General features: G+C 39.7%; 4 pseudogenes; all 4 read right to left on the reverse strand.

Annotated features, from left to right (window-relative positions):
* Positions 1–796: 796 nt before the first annotated feature.
* Positions 797–3111, reverse strand: LOC116577328 (annotated as a pseudogene).
* Positions 3112–5349: 2238 nt separating this feature from the next.
* LOC116577340 lies at positions 5350–6868 on the reverse strand (annotated as a pseudogene).
* LOC116577341 lies at positions 6815–7743 on the reverse strand (annotated as a pseudogene).
* A 53-nt stretch (positions 7744–7796) lies between these two features.
* LOC116577332 lies at positions 7797–9756 on the reverse strand (annotated as a pseudogene).
* Positions 9757–12258: the final 2502 nt, after the last annotated feature.

Below are 12258 nucleotides of genomic sequence, written 5' to 3' on the forward strand. Positions count from 1 at the left end.
GCTGGCTTATATTTTTGTCCTTGATGTTGGTAGTCAGCTGGGATCTCAGCTGGAGCTGTCTTTCAGAACATTTACATATGACTGCTTGGTGTCCTCATAGGATGCTAGCTGGTTTCCAAGAGCAAGTATTCTACAGTACCAGGTGGAAGCTGTTTATTAACTTTCTCTTCCTGTGTAACAAATTAGCACAAAATTAGAGGAATGGAGCAACATCTTTTATTGCCTCCTGGTTTTCTGTTTGCTTGCTTTTTTGTTTTTTTGTTCCTTGTTTTTTCTTTGTTCTGTTTTTGCTTTTTATTCCATTTTGTTTTCATCGTAGCTGAGAATCTGAACATGTCTTTTAAGTATCTTCTGTGTCAGGGTCTCTCCCAGGATGTAATCTAGTGTCAGTTTGAGGTGTAGTCTTCCTAAGATTTGACTGGAGACATTTTTGCTCCTAAGCTAGCTCATTTGGTGGTTGGCAGGATTCAGTCCCTGATAGGCTATTGAACTGAGGGTCTTGGTTCCTCACTGGCTACTGGCCAGAAGTCATCCTCATTTTCTTGATGCTGGGGCCCCTGCAACAAGGTAGTTTGTTTCTTCAATACATGCATGCTCCTTTTTTCCCCTCAATTTTAAAGATTTGTCACTCATTGTGCACTTTTAATTCTGGAAAGACAACTGTATAAAAGAGGACTCTTTGTGTTTTCTGTGAAGACGAAAATTGTTACGCTCAAGTCAATGTTGTCCTAAAAGAGCTGTACCAGTTTAAGAGCATTTGGCTAACTGCCAAGCCAGCTTCCTAACTCTGATCCGCTGCCGGGTCTTTTCTAGGTTTAAAGGTGTTTTTAATTTATTTGGGGGGAATGCTAGTTGTTTTTGGGTATACTACAGCTATAGCTACAGAGCAGTATCCTGAGGTTTGGGTTTCTAATACGGCTGTTTTAGGTGCTTTTATTGTTGGTCTGTTATCTGAGTTATTAACTGCTTGTTATATTTTAAAGGGTGATGATGTTGAGGTTGAAGTTGTGTTGAAGTTTAATGGGGCAGGTGACTGAGTTATTTATGATACAGGCGATTCGGGCTTTTTCAGTGAAGAGGCTATGGGAATTGCGGCTTTATATAGTTATGGGACTTGACTTGTTATTGTTACGGGATGGTCCCTTTTTATGGGAGTCTTGGTGATTATGGAGGTTACCCGTGGAAATTAAGTGCTAGTAGGCTGAGGGTTAAGGTTAGCATGAACGATATGAAGTATAGTTTGATTAAGCCTTTTTGGCTTGAAATGGTGATTGATGATTTTATTTGGAAATGGGAGATGGATTTTGGTAAAATTTTTTCTAGTCAAATTATATCTAGTAATGTTGATGCGGATTTTTGGCTTATTAGCAGGTTTGTTTTAGGAATTAAGCGGTGGATGATGGTGGGGAAATAACCCAGTATGTTTGAGAATTTGAATAGGCTGGATGGATATTTGAATTTTAGGCCCTGTATTATGAGGTTTAGTTCTAGTGCCAGGATGAAACCTAGAATGGTTACGGCAAGGGCTATTATTTTAAGATAATGAGGCATAGTTATCTGTGGGGTAGTGGTGGGTGCAAGGTTGTGGGAGATTAAGAATCCTGCAAAGATGCTCCCAAATAATAGGCGTTTAATAGAGTTGATTAGGAGTGGATTATTCTCGTTGATTGTAATAATAGGGTTGAAGCGGGGCTGTCCTAATAGTGCGAAGAACATGATTCGGGTGCTGTAGGCTGCTGTTATGGAAGTGGCAACGAGGGTTAATAGAAGGGCTCAGGCGTTGGTATACGACGTGTTGGCGGTCTCGATGATCAGGTCTTTGGAATAAAATCCTGTTAGGAAGGGTATTCCTGTGAGTGCTAGGCTTCCGACAATTAGGGAGGTTGTGGTGAATGGTAGTACTTTGAATAGTCCTCCTATTTTTCGGATGTCTTGTTCATCGTTTAGGCTATGAATGATTGATCCAGAGCATATGAATAGCATGGCTTTGAAAAATGCGTGGGTGCAGATATGGAGAAATGCTAGGTAGGGTTGGTTAATTCCGATAGTTACTATCATTAATCCGAGTTGGCTTGAGGTGGAGAAAGCAACGATTTTTTTGATGTCATTTTGTGTAAGAGCACAGATTGCTGTAAATAGGGTTGTAATTGCTCCTAAGCACAGTGTAATGGTTTGAATTGTTTTATTGTGTTCTATTAGGGGGTGGAATCGGATTAGTAGGAATACCCCTGCTACAACTATTGTACTTGAGTGTAATAGGGCTGATACAGGTGTTGGGCCTTCTATGGCTGAGGGCAGTCATGGATGAAGACCGAATTGTGCGGATTTTCCGGTGGCTGCTAGTAGTAAGCCTATGAGGGGAATGGTTAGGTTTTCGTGGTTGGTTATGAAGATTTGTTGAAGGTCTCATGTGTTTAGGTTTGTAAGGAATCAGGCTATAGTTAGGATAAGTCCTACGTCTCCAATGCGGTTGTATAGGATGGCTTGTAATGCAGCTGTATTGGCGTCTGTTCGTCCGTACCATCACCCGATGAGTAGGAATGATATGATACCTACTCCTTCTCAGCCGATAAATAGTTGGAATATATTGTTGGCGGTAACCAGAATTATTATGGTGATGAGAAATAGTAGTAGGTATTTGAAAAATCGATTGATGTTGGGGTCTGAGTGTATATATCATATTGAGAATTCTATAATTGATCATGTGACGAATAGTGCTACTGGTATGAAAATTATTGAGAAGTAGTCGAGTTTAAAGCTAAGTGATAATTTTATTGTTTGGATTGTAATTCAGTGTCAGTTTGAAATTACTGTGTCTTGTCCGAAATGAAGGAATATTATTGTGGGAATCAGGCTAATTATGAAGGCGTATGAGATAGTAGTTTTTACGTATTGAGGGTATGTTTTGTTGGTGTATATGGAGGTATTAGTTGTTATAATTGGTAAGGTTAATATTAGTAGTGTTACGAGTAATGAGGAAGTGAATAAGTTGATTACTTTTATTTGGAGTTGCACCAATTTTTTGGTTCCTAAGACCAATGGATTACTACTATCCTTTAAAAGTTGAAAAAGCCGTGTTTTTATGCACGGGAGCATGAGTTAGCAGTTCTTGCGTGGTGCTTTTTCGGTAAATAAAAAGGTTTGAGCTTTTATTGTTAGATTCACAATCTAATGTTTTTGTTAAACTATATTTACAGTAAATTGACCCTAAGATAATTTTAGGGTTAAGTGAAAGGAGGAGTAGAGGTAGGAGGTGGAGGGCTATAAGGGAATTTTCCCGTGTAAATGATGGTTTAATACTTTTGATGTGGTGTGTATATTTTCCGCGTTGTGTGGTAATTAGTATATATAGGGAGTATAGGGCAGTAATGGTGATATTTACTCCTATTAGAACAATGGTAATGTTGGATCATGAGAATGAGGCTATTACTACGAATAGTTCTCCTATTAGGTTGATTGTGGGTGGTAAAGCCAGGTTAGTAAGGCTGGCAAGTAATCATCATGCAGCTATTAGTGGTAGGAGTGTTTGCAGCCCTCGTGCGAGGATTATAGTACGGCTGTGGATGCGTTCGTAGTTGGAGTTGGCTAGACAGAACAACATGGATGATGTCAGGCCGTGGGCGATTATTAGGGCTGTTGCTCCTATGTAACTTCATGGTGATTGGATTAGCACGGCTATGATCACTAGGGCCATGTGGCTTACAGAGGAGTAGGCAATTAAGGATTTTAGGTCTGTTTGACGTAAACAGATGGAGCTAGTTATAATTATTCCTCATAGTGATAGTATTATGAATGGGTATGCTATGTGGCTCGTTAGTGGGTTTAGTAAAATGGTGATTCGTATTATTCCGTACCCCCCTAATTTAAGGAGTACGGCGGCAAGTACTATGGACCCTGCGATGGGGGCCTCTACATGGGCTTTTGGTAGTCATAAGTGGAGTCCGTATAAAGGTATTTTTACTATAAATGCTATTATGCATGCCAGTCATAGTAGGGTGTTGGATCAAGAGTTTGGTAGGGGTTGTGCTCAGTACTGGATGATTAATAGGTTAAGGGTGCCTAAGTTGTTTTGGACTCATAGCAGGGCGATTAGGAGGGGTAGGGAGCCCACTAGAGTGTAAAATAGAAAGTACAGGCCAGCATTTAGTCGTTCTGTTTGGTTACCTCATCGGGTGATAATAATTAATGTTGGCATGAGTGTGGCTTCAAATAGGATATAGAATATAATTAGTTCTGTGGCGGTGAATGTTATGATTAGAAACAGTTGTAGTATTACTAGCATTGTGATATATAGTTTTTTGCGTACTAGGGTTTCTTTTGATAGGTGATGCTGGCTTGCTATGAGTATTAGGGGAAGGAGTCATGTTGTGAGTACTAGTAGAGGTGTTGATAGGGAGTCTGCGAAGAATAGTAGTGAGAGGTTTAGGTTATTGTCTGTAAATTGGTTTAGGTATGTCAGGCTGATTAAGCTAATAAGTATACCGTGGGCTGTTGTGTTAATTCAGATTATGTTGGGTTTTGATAGTCATGTTAGGGGGACTAATATTATGGTTGGGATGATGATTTTTAGCATTGTAGTAGGTTTAGGTTTTGTACGTAGTCCGTTCCGTATGTGGAGGAGATTATGACTAGTAGGGATAGGCCTAGTGCTGCTTCGCAGGCTGCAAATACAAGGAGGATAATAGGGGTTATGCTAGCTAATGTAAAGTGATTTGCCAGAATGGTGACTGTTATTATAACGAATAGGGATAACATTATTCCTTCTAGGCAGAGAAGAGAGGATATCAGGTGGGATCGGTAGATTAATAGCCCTATAAAGGATAAGGTGAAGGCTAGAAAAATATTAATATATACTACGGACATTTGATAATTGTAATATGAGTTACAATCTAATGAGTCGAAATCATTTGTTTTTGTTAAACTAATTATCATATTCGTTTCATTCTAAGCCTTCTTCAGTTCATTCATAGGCCAGGCTTACGGCTAATAGGGAGATTAGGGCTAGTGCTATGGTGAGTGTGGTTTTTAGGTTATTTGATTGTGAGGCCCATGGTAGTGGTAGTAGTAATGCAATTTCTAGGTCGAACAGTAAAAATGTAATGGCTACTAGGAAGAATTTTATAGAAAATGGTAGGCGTGCTGATCCTAGAGGATCAAAGCCACATTCATATGGGCTTGCTTTTTCTGTGTAGATATTTAATTGAGGTAATCAGAATGCGATTAGAATAAGTAAAGATGCTAGGGATACGTTGATGAATATGGTTAATATTATATTTATTATTTCTCTCTGGGTTGGACCAGAACTAGTTGATTGGAAGTCAACTGTACTTATTAATACTAGAGAAATAAGATCCTCATCAATAGATGGATACATATAGGAATAGTCATACAACATCTACGAAGTGTCAATATCAGGCAGCTGCTTCGAATCCAAAGTGATGGTTAGATGTGAAGTGATAGTTTAATTGTCGTAGAAAACATACGATGAGAAATGTAGATCCGATAATGACATGGAGGCCGTGGAATCCTGTGGCTATGAAGAATGTAGAGCCGTAGATTCCATCGGAGATTGTGAATGGAGCTTCGTAATATTCTGAGGCTTGTAGGATGGTGAAGTACAGGCCTAATGAGATTGTAATGAATAGGGCTTGGAGTATGTGTTTGCGGTCCCCTTCTATTAGGCTGTGATGGGCTCAAGTAATAGAGACTCCGGAGGCCAGGAGAACAGAGGTGTTAAGTAATGGTACTTCTAGGGGATTTAGGGGTGTGATACCTGTGGGTGGTCAGCATCCTCCTAGTTCGGGGGTTGGGGCTAGGCTTGAATGGTAAAAAGCTCAGAAGAAGCCTGCAAAGAAAAAGAGTTCTGATGTGATGAAGAGAATTATTCCGTATCGTAGGCCTTTTTGGACAGTAGGGGTGTGGTGGCCTTGAAATGTTCCTTCTCGGACAACATCTCGTCACCATTGATATATAGTTAGTATATTGGCTGCAGTACCTAGGGTTAGAAGAGATAATGAATTATAATGGAATCATATTACTAGTCCTGATGTTGTGAGTAGGGCGGACAGAGCTCCTGTTAGGGGTCATGGGCTTGGGTTAACTATGTGATATGAGTGTGTTTGGTGGGTCATTAAGTATTGTCATGTAAATATAGACTTACTAGTAAAGTAAAGACGTAGGCTTGAATGAGGGCTACTGCAAATTCTAGGATGGTTAGTAGGACAAGGATAGTGAATGTAATTGTCGCTGTAATAGTGCTGATGCTTATTAGGGCTAAGGTGGCTCCTCCAATTAGGTGAATTAATAAGTGGCCTGCGGTGATGTTGGCTGTTAATCGCACGGCTAGGGCTATAGGTTGAATGAATAAGCTGATAGTTTCGATGATGATGAGTATGGGAATCAGGGGTAGTGGGGTTCCTTGTGGTAAAAAGTGGGCTAAAGAGGCTTTTGTCTTATATCGGAAGCCAGTGATTACTGTACCTGCTCATAGGGGGATAGCTATTCCTAGGTTTAAAGACAATTGTGTAGTTGGGGTAAATGAGTGGGGTAGGAGACCTAGCAGGTTAGTGGACCCAATAAATAAGATTAGTGATATTAGTATTAATGCTCAAGTTTGTCCTTTTTGGTTGTGAATAGATAACATCTGTTTTGATGTTAATTGTACTAACCATTGTTGGATGGAAATAAGTCGGTTATTAACCAGTCGGTTAGGTGAGGGAAATAGAATACCTGGAAATATGGTAATGATGATGACGATAGGTAATCCTATTATTGTAGGGGTAGTGAATGAGGAAAATAGATTTTCGTTCATTTATTTTCTCAAGGTGTAGTAGATTTTGATGTAGCCACTAGTTTTGGTTCGGGGTTTTCTGGAAAGTTATATTTTGATACTTTTAGTTGGAATATAAGAAATAGGGTGATGATTATTGATAAAATAGTGATAAATCATGTTGAAGTATCTAGTTGTGGCATATCACTGAGGAGAGATTTATGCTCTCAATCTTTAACTTAAAAGGTTAATGCTGTTTAGCTTCTCAATGAATTTATAGTATTGAGGCAGATCATTTTTCGAAGTGGGATAAAGGTACTAGCTCAAGAACAATGGGTATAAAACTGTGGTTAGAGCCGCAGATTTCAGAGCATTGGCCGTAGTATAGTCCCGGTCGTATAGCTATAATAGTGGTTTGATTTAGGCGTCCTGGGATGGCGTCGGTTTTTAGTCCTAAGGATGGAATGGCTCATGAGTGTAATACATCTTCGGATGAAATTAGTATACGAATTGTAATTTCTATTGGGAGTACTACTCGGTTATCTACTTCTAGTAGTCGTAGTTCTCCGGGTTTTAGTTCTTGAGTTGGGATTATGTAGGAGTCGAAGTTTAAGTCTTCGTAATCTGTGTATTCATAACTTCAGTATCATTGGTGGCCCATAGTCTTTACGGTTAAAGAGGGGTTGTTGATTTCGTCTATCATATAGAGAATTCGTAGTGATGGTAAAGCAATTATAATTAAGATAATAGCTGGCAGGATAGTTCAGATTGTTTCAACTGCTTGGGCGTCTATAGTACTAGTATGTGTGAGTTTAGTAGTCAGTATTACTGAAATAATGTATAGTACAAGAGAACTAATTAGGAATACGATCATTAATGTATGATCATGAAAGTGTAGAAGTTCTTCTATGATGGGAGAGGCTGCATCTTGGAGGCCTATTTGGAAAGGGTACGCCATAGAGATATAAAGGACTTTCACCTATAATTTGACTTTGACAAAGTCATGTAATTTTTACTAATATCTCCCATCGAGAAAGACATAGTGGTTATGATATTGGCTTGAAACCAGTCTTAGGGGGTTCGATTCCTTCCTTTCTTATTTTGATAACACGTAGGTTGGTTCTTCAAATGTGTGGTATGGAGGAGGACATCCATGTAGTCATTCGATGTTTGTTGAGGTTAATTCTACTGTTAGTACTTCTCGTTTGGATGAGAAGGCTTCTCAAATTATGAAAATCATTAGTATTACTGCTGTTAGTGAAATGAATGAGCCTATGGAAGATACTGTATTTCATGTTGTATAAGCATCTGGGTAATCGGAATAGCGTCGAGGTATACCTGATAGGCCTAGGAAGTGTTGGGGGAAGAATGTTGTGTTTACCCCTACAAATATAATTGTGAAATGAATTTTTGCTCAAGTATCATTTAGGGTGTAGCCTGTGAATAGTGGAAATCAGTGGACGAATCCGCCTATAATTGCGAATACTGCTCCTATTGAAAGAACGTAGTGGAAGTGGGCTACTACATAGTATGTGTCGTGAAGGACAATGTCTAGTGATGAGTTTGATAATACAATGCCCGTTAGACCTCCTACTGTAAATAGAAAAATAAATCCCAATGCTCATAATATAGCGGGGGATCATTTAATATTTCCTCCGTGTAGGGTGGCCAGTCAGCTGAATACTTTTACTCCTGTGGGAATAGCAATAATTATAGTAGCCGAGGTGAAATATGCCCGTGTGTCGACGTCTAAGCCTACAGTAAATATATGATGAGCTCATACGATGAATCCTAGGAAACCAATTGATATTATTGCCCATACTATTCCCATATAACCAAATGGTTCTTTTTTTCCTGAGTAGTACGTTACAATGTGTGAAATAATACCAAATCCTGGAAGAATTAGGATATATACTTCTGGGTGACCAAAAAATCAAAACAGGTGTTGGTACAGGATGGGGTCTCCTCCTCCGGCCGGGTCAAAGAAAGTAGTGTTCAGGTTTCGATCTGTGAGTAGCATGGTAATACCGGCTGCTAGTACTGGTAAGGATAGAAGAAGAAGTACAGCTGTAATTAAAACTGATCACACAAACAGTGGAGTTTGGTATTGCGATATAGCGGGTGGTTTTATGTTGATAATAGTAGTGATAAAGTTGATTGACCCTAGGATAGATGAGACACCAGCTAAGTGTAGAGAAAAGATTGCCAGGTCTACGGATGCTCCTGCATGTGCTAGATTCCCTGCTAAAGGGGGGTATACAGTTCATCCTGTTCCTGCGCCTGCTTCTACTATGGAGGAGGCTAATAGGAGGAGAAAAGAAGGTGGAAGAAGTCAAAAGCTTATGTTATTTATTCGTGGAAATGCTATATCAGGTGCACCAATTATTAGGGGGATAAGTCAGTTTCCAAAGCCCCCAAGCATGATGGGCATTACTATGAAGAAAATTATTACGAATGCGTGAGCAGTTACGATCACATTGTAGATCTGATCATCTCCTAGCAGGGCGCCAGGTTGACCTAGTTCAGCACGGATTAGCAGGCTGAGAGCAGTCCCTACTATTCCGGCTCATGCACCGAATAAGAGATAAAGGGTGCCGATGTCTTTGTGATTAGTGGAGAATAATCATCGATTTACGAACATAGGTAAAATGGCTGATAAGGGCACTAGACTGTAAATCTAAGTATAGGGGTTTAAGTCCCCTTTTTGCCAAGCTCTGTGGTGAAATATCACGTTGAATTGCAAATTCAAAGAAGCAGCTTCAACCCTGCCGGGGCTTCTCCCGCCTTTTTTTCCTTCGCGGCGGGAGAAGTAGATTGAAGCCAGTTGATTAGGGTATTTAGCTGTTAACTAAAGTTTCGTGGGATGGTAGCCCACCAATCTAGGAAGGGCTTAGCTTAATTAAAGTGATTGATTTGCGTTCAATAGATGTGAGATATACTCTTGCAGTCCTTATGGTGAGTCAGGAGTTAAGTGAGTAGCACTTACTTAGGGCTTTGAAGGCCCTTGGTCTTTTTAACCTAAACTTCTAGAATAGCGTTGATATTATTGGGGTGAGAGGGAGCAGTATAGTTGAGATTATAATTAGTAGGGGTAATAGGGCTGTACTTTTTGTGTTTTCGAATTGTCATTTTATTTTTATGTTATTTGTTGAGGGAAATATGGTTAGTGCTGTTGCGTATGTTAGTCGTATGTAAAAGTATAAGTTTAGTAGAGCTGTTATTGTTATGAGTATTGCTGCGATGATTATGTTATTTTTTGTGAGTTCGTGGATGATTATTCATTTAGGTATGAAGCCTGAGAGGGGTGGCAAGCCTCCTAGTGATAGTATAATGATTAGGATTAGTGAGGTGATTAGTGGTAGTTTGTTTCATGTTAGGGATAGTGATAGTGTAGTTGTAGATGAGTTGAATATGAATAGCATAAATGTCCCTAGTGTTATTGTAATGTAAATTGTGAGGTTTAATAGTATTAGGGTTGGGTTATATGTTGTTGCGGCGATTATTCATCCTATGTGCGCGATTGATGAGTAGGCTATGATTTTTCGTAATTGTGTTTGGTTAAGGCCCCCTCATCCTCCGGTTAAAATAGATATGAATGCTATGGTTATTAGTAGATATGGGTTTATGGAGGGGGCTATTTGGTATAGGATGGATAGAGGGGCGATTTTTTGTCAAGTGAGTAAAATTATTCCTGATGATAATGGGATTCCTTGGGTTACTTCAGGTACTCAGAAGTGAAAGGGGGATAGTCCTAATTTTATTGCTAGTGCTATTGTTATTATGTTAGATACAATTGGGTTTAGGGTGTTTAGAACCGTTCATTGTCCTGTTAGTAGTAGGTTTATGATAATTCCCAATATGAGAAGTATAGATGCGGTGGCTTGGGTGAGAAAGTATTTTGTTGCTGCTTCTACTGCTCGTGGACTAAATTTTTTTATTAAGATGGGGATGATAGCTAATATGTTTATTTCAAATCCGATTCAAATTGTTAATCAGTGAGAGCTTATTAGTACTATGATAGTCCCTGAGATAATGGTGAATATGATGATGGTGAGAATAGGGGGTTTGATTAGTACGGGAAGGGGATAAACCAACATTTTCGGGGTATGGGCCCGATAGCTTAACTTAGCTGACCTTACTTTAGAATTTGGTGTAAGTTTGGTAGCACGAAGATTTTTGAGTTCTTAGGATTAGGTTCAACTCCTTTAATTCTAGAAATAAGAGGATTCAAACCTCTATGATTTACTCTATCAAAGTAACTCTTTTGTCAGACATATTTCTTATGTTTGGGGTGGAACGCTTGCTGTTATGATGGGGAGGGCTATGTGTCATATGCATAGGGCTAGTGTTAGGGGGAGAAAATTTTTTCATAGTAAATGTATTAATTGGTCATAGCGAAATCGGGGGTATGATGCTCGAATTCATAGGAAGGAGATTGTTAGTAGGAGTGTTTTTATGGTAAAGTTAATGGAGTAAAGTTCTGGTAGGTAGGGGGTGTGGAATGCGCCAAAGAATAGGATAGTCGTAAGGATGTTTATTATGATGATGTTGGCGTATTCGGCTAGGAAAAACAGAGCGAATGGTCCTGCTGCATATTCGACGTTAAACCCTGAGACTAATTCTGACTCTCCTTCAGTTAGGTCGAATGGGGCGCGGTTGGTCTCTGCTAGTGTCGAAATAAATCATATTATGGCTAGAGGCCATGCAGGGAAGATTAGTCATAGGTGCTCTTGTGTGGTAATTAGAGTGGATAAGGTAAAGGAGCCATTTATTAGTAATACTGACAGGAGGATAATGGCTAGTGTGACTTCGTAGGAAATTGTTTGGGCTACGGCTCGCAGGGCTCCGATTAAGGCGTATTTTGAGTTTGAGGCTCATCCGGACCATAAAATGGAGTAGACAGCTAGGCTTGATATTGCTAGTATGAACAAGATACCTAAGTTTATGTTAATGAGGGGGTATGGCATTGGCAGTGGAATTCATATTGTTAGGGCTAGTGTTAGAGCTAGGATGGGGGCTATGACGAATATGGTAATGGATGATGTTAGGGGTCGTAGGGGTTCTTTTGTGAAAAGTTTTACGGCATCTGCAATTGGTTGTAGGAGGCCGTAGGGTCCTACAATATTTGGGCCTTTGCGAAGTTGTATGTATCCTAAGACTTTTCGTTCCACTAGTGTCAGGAAAGCTACGGCGAGTAGGATTGGTACGATAAGTGAGATAATGTTAATTATAAACATGATGTTAGGAAGAGGATTTGAACCTCTGGGAATAAAAGTTTAAGTTTTACGCAATTACTGGGCTCTGCCACCCTAACAAACCCTATTTCTAGGGTCATGGGGGAAGTGGACTGGTTAGATTAAGATTATATCATCTATTAGTCCTGAGGCTTTCCGGTAGAATAGGCCTCACTTCTCTTGTCCTTTCGTACTGGGAGAAGTTATTGTAATAGATAGAAACCGACCTGGATTGCTCCGGTCTGAACTCAGATC

This window comes from Mustela erminea, chromosome 18 (assembly GCF_009829155.1).
Source record: "Mustela erminea isolate mMusErm1 chromosome 18, mMusErm1.Pri, whole genome shotgun sequence".
Taxonomy (NCBI): Eukaryota; Metazoa; Chordata; class Mammalia; order Carnivora; family Mustelidae; genus Mustela; species Mustela erminea.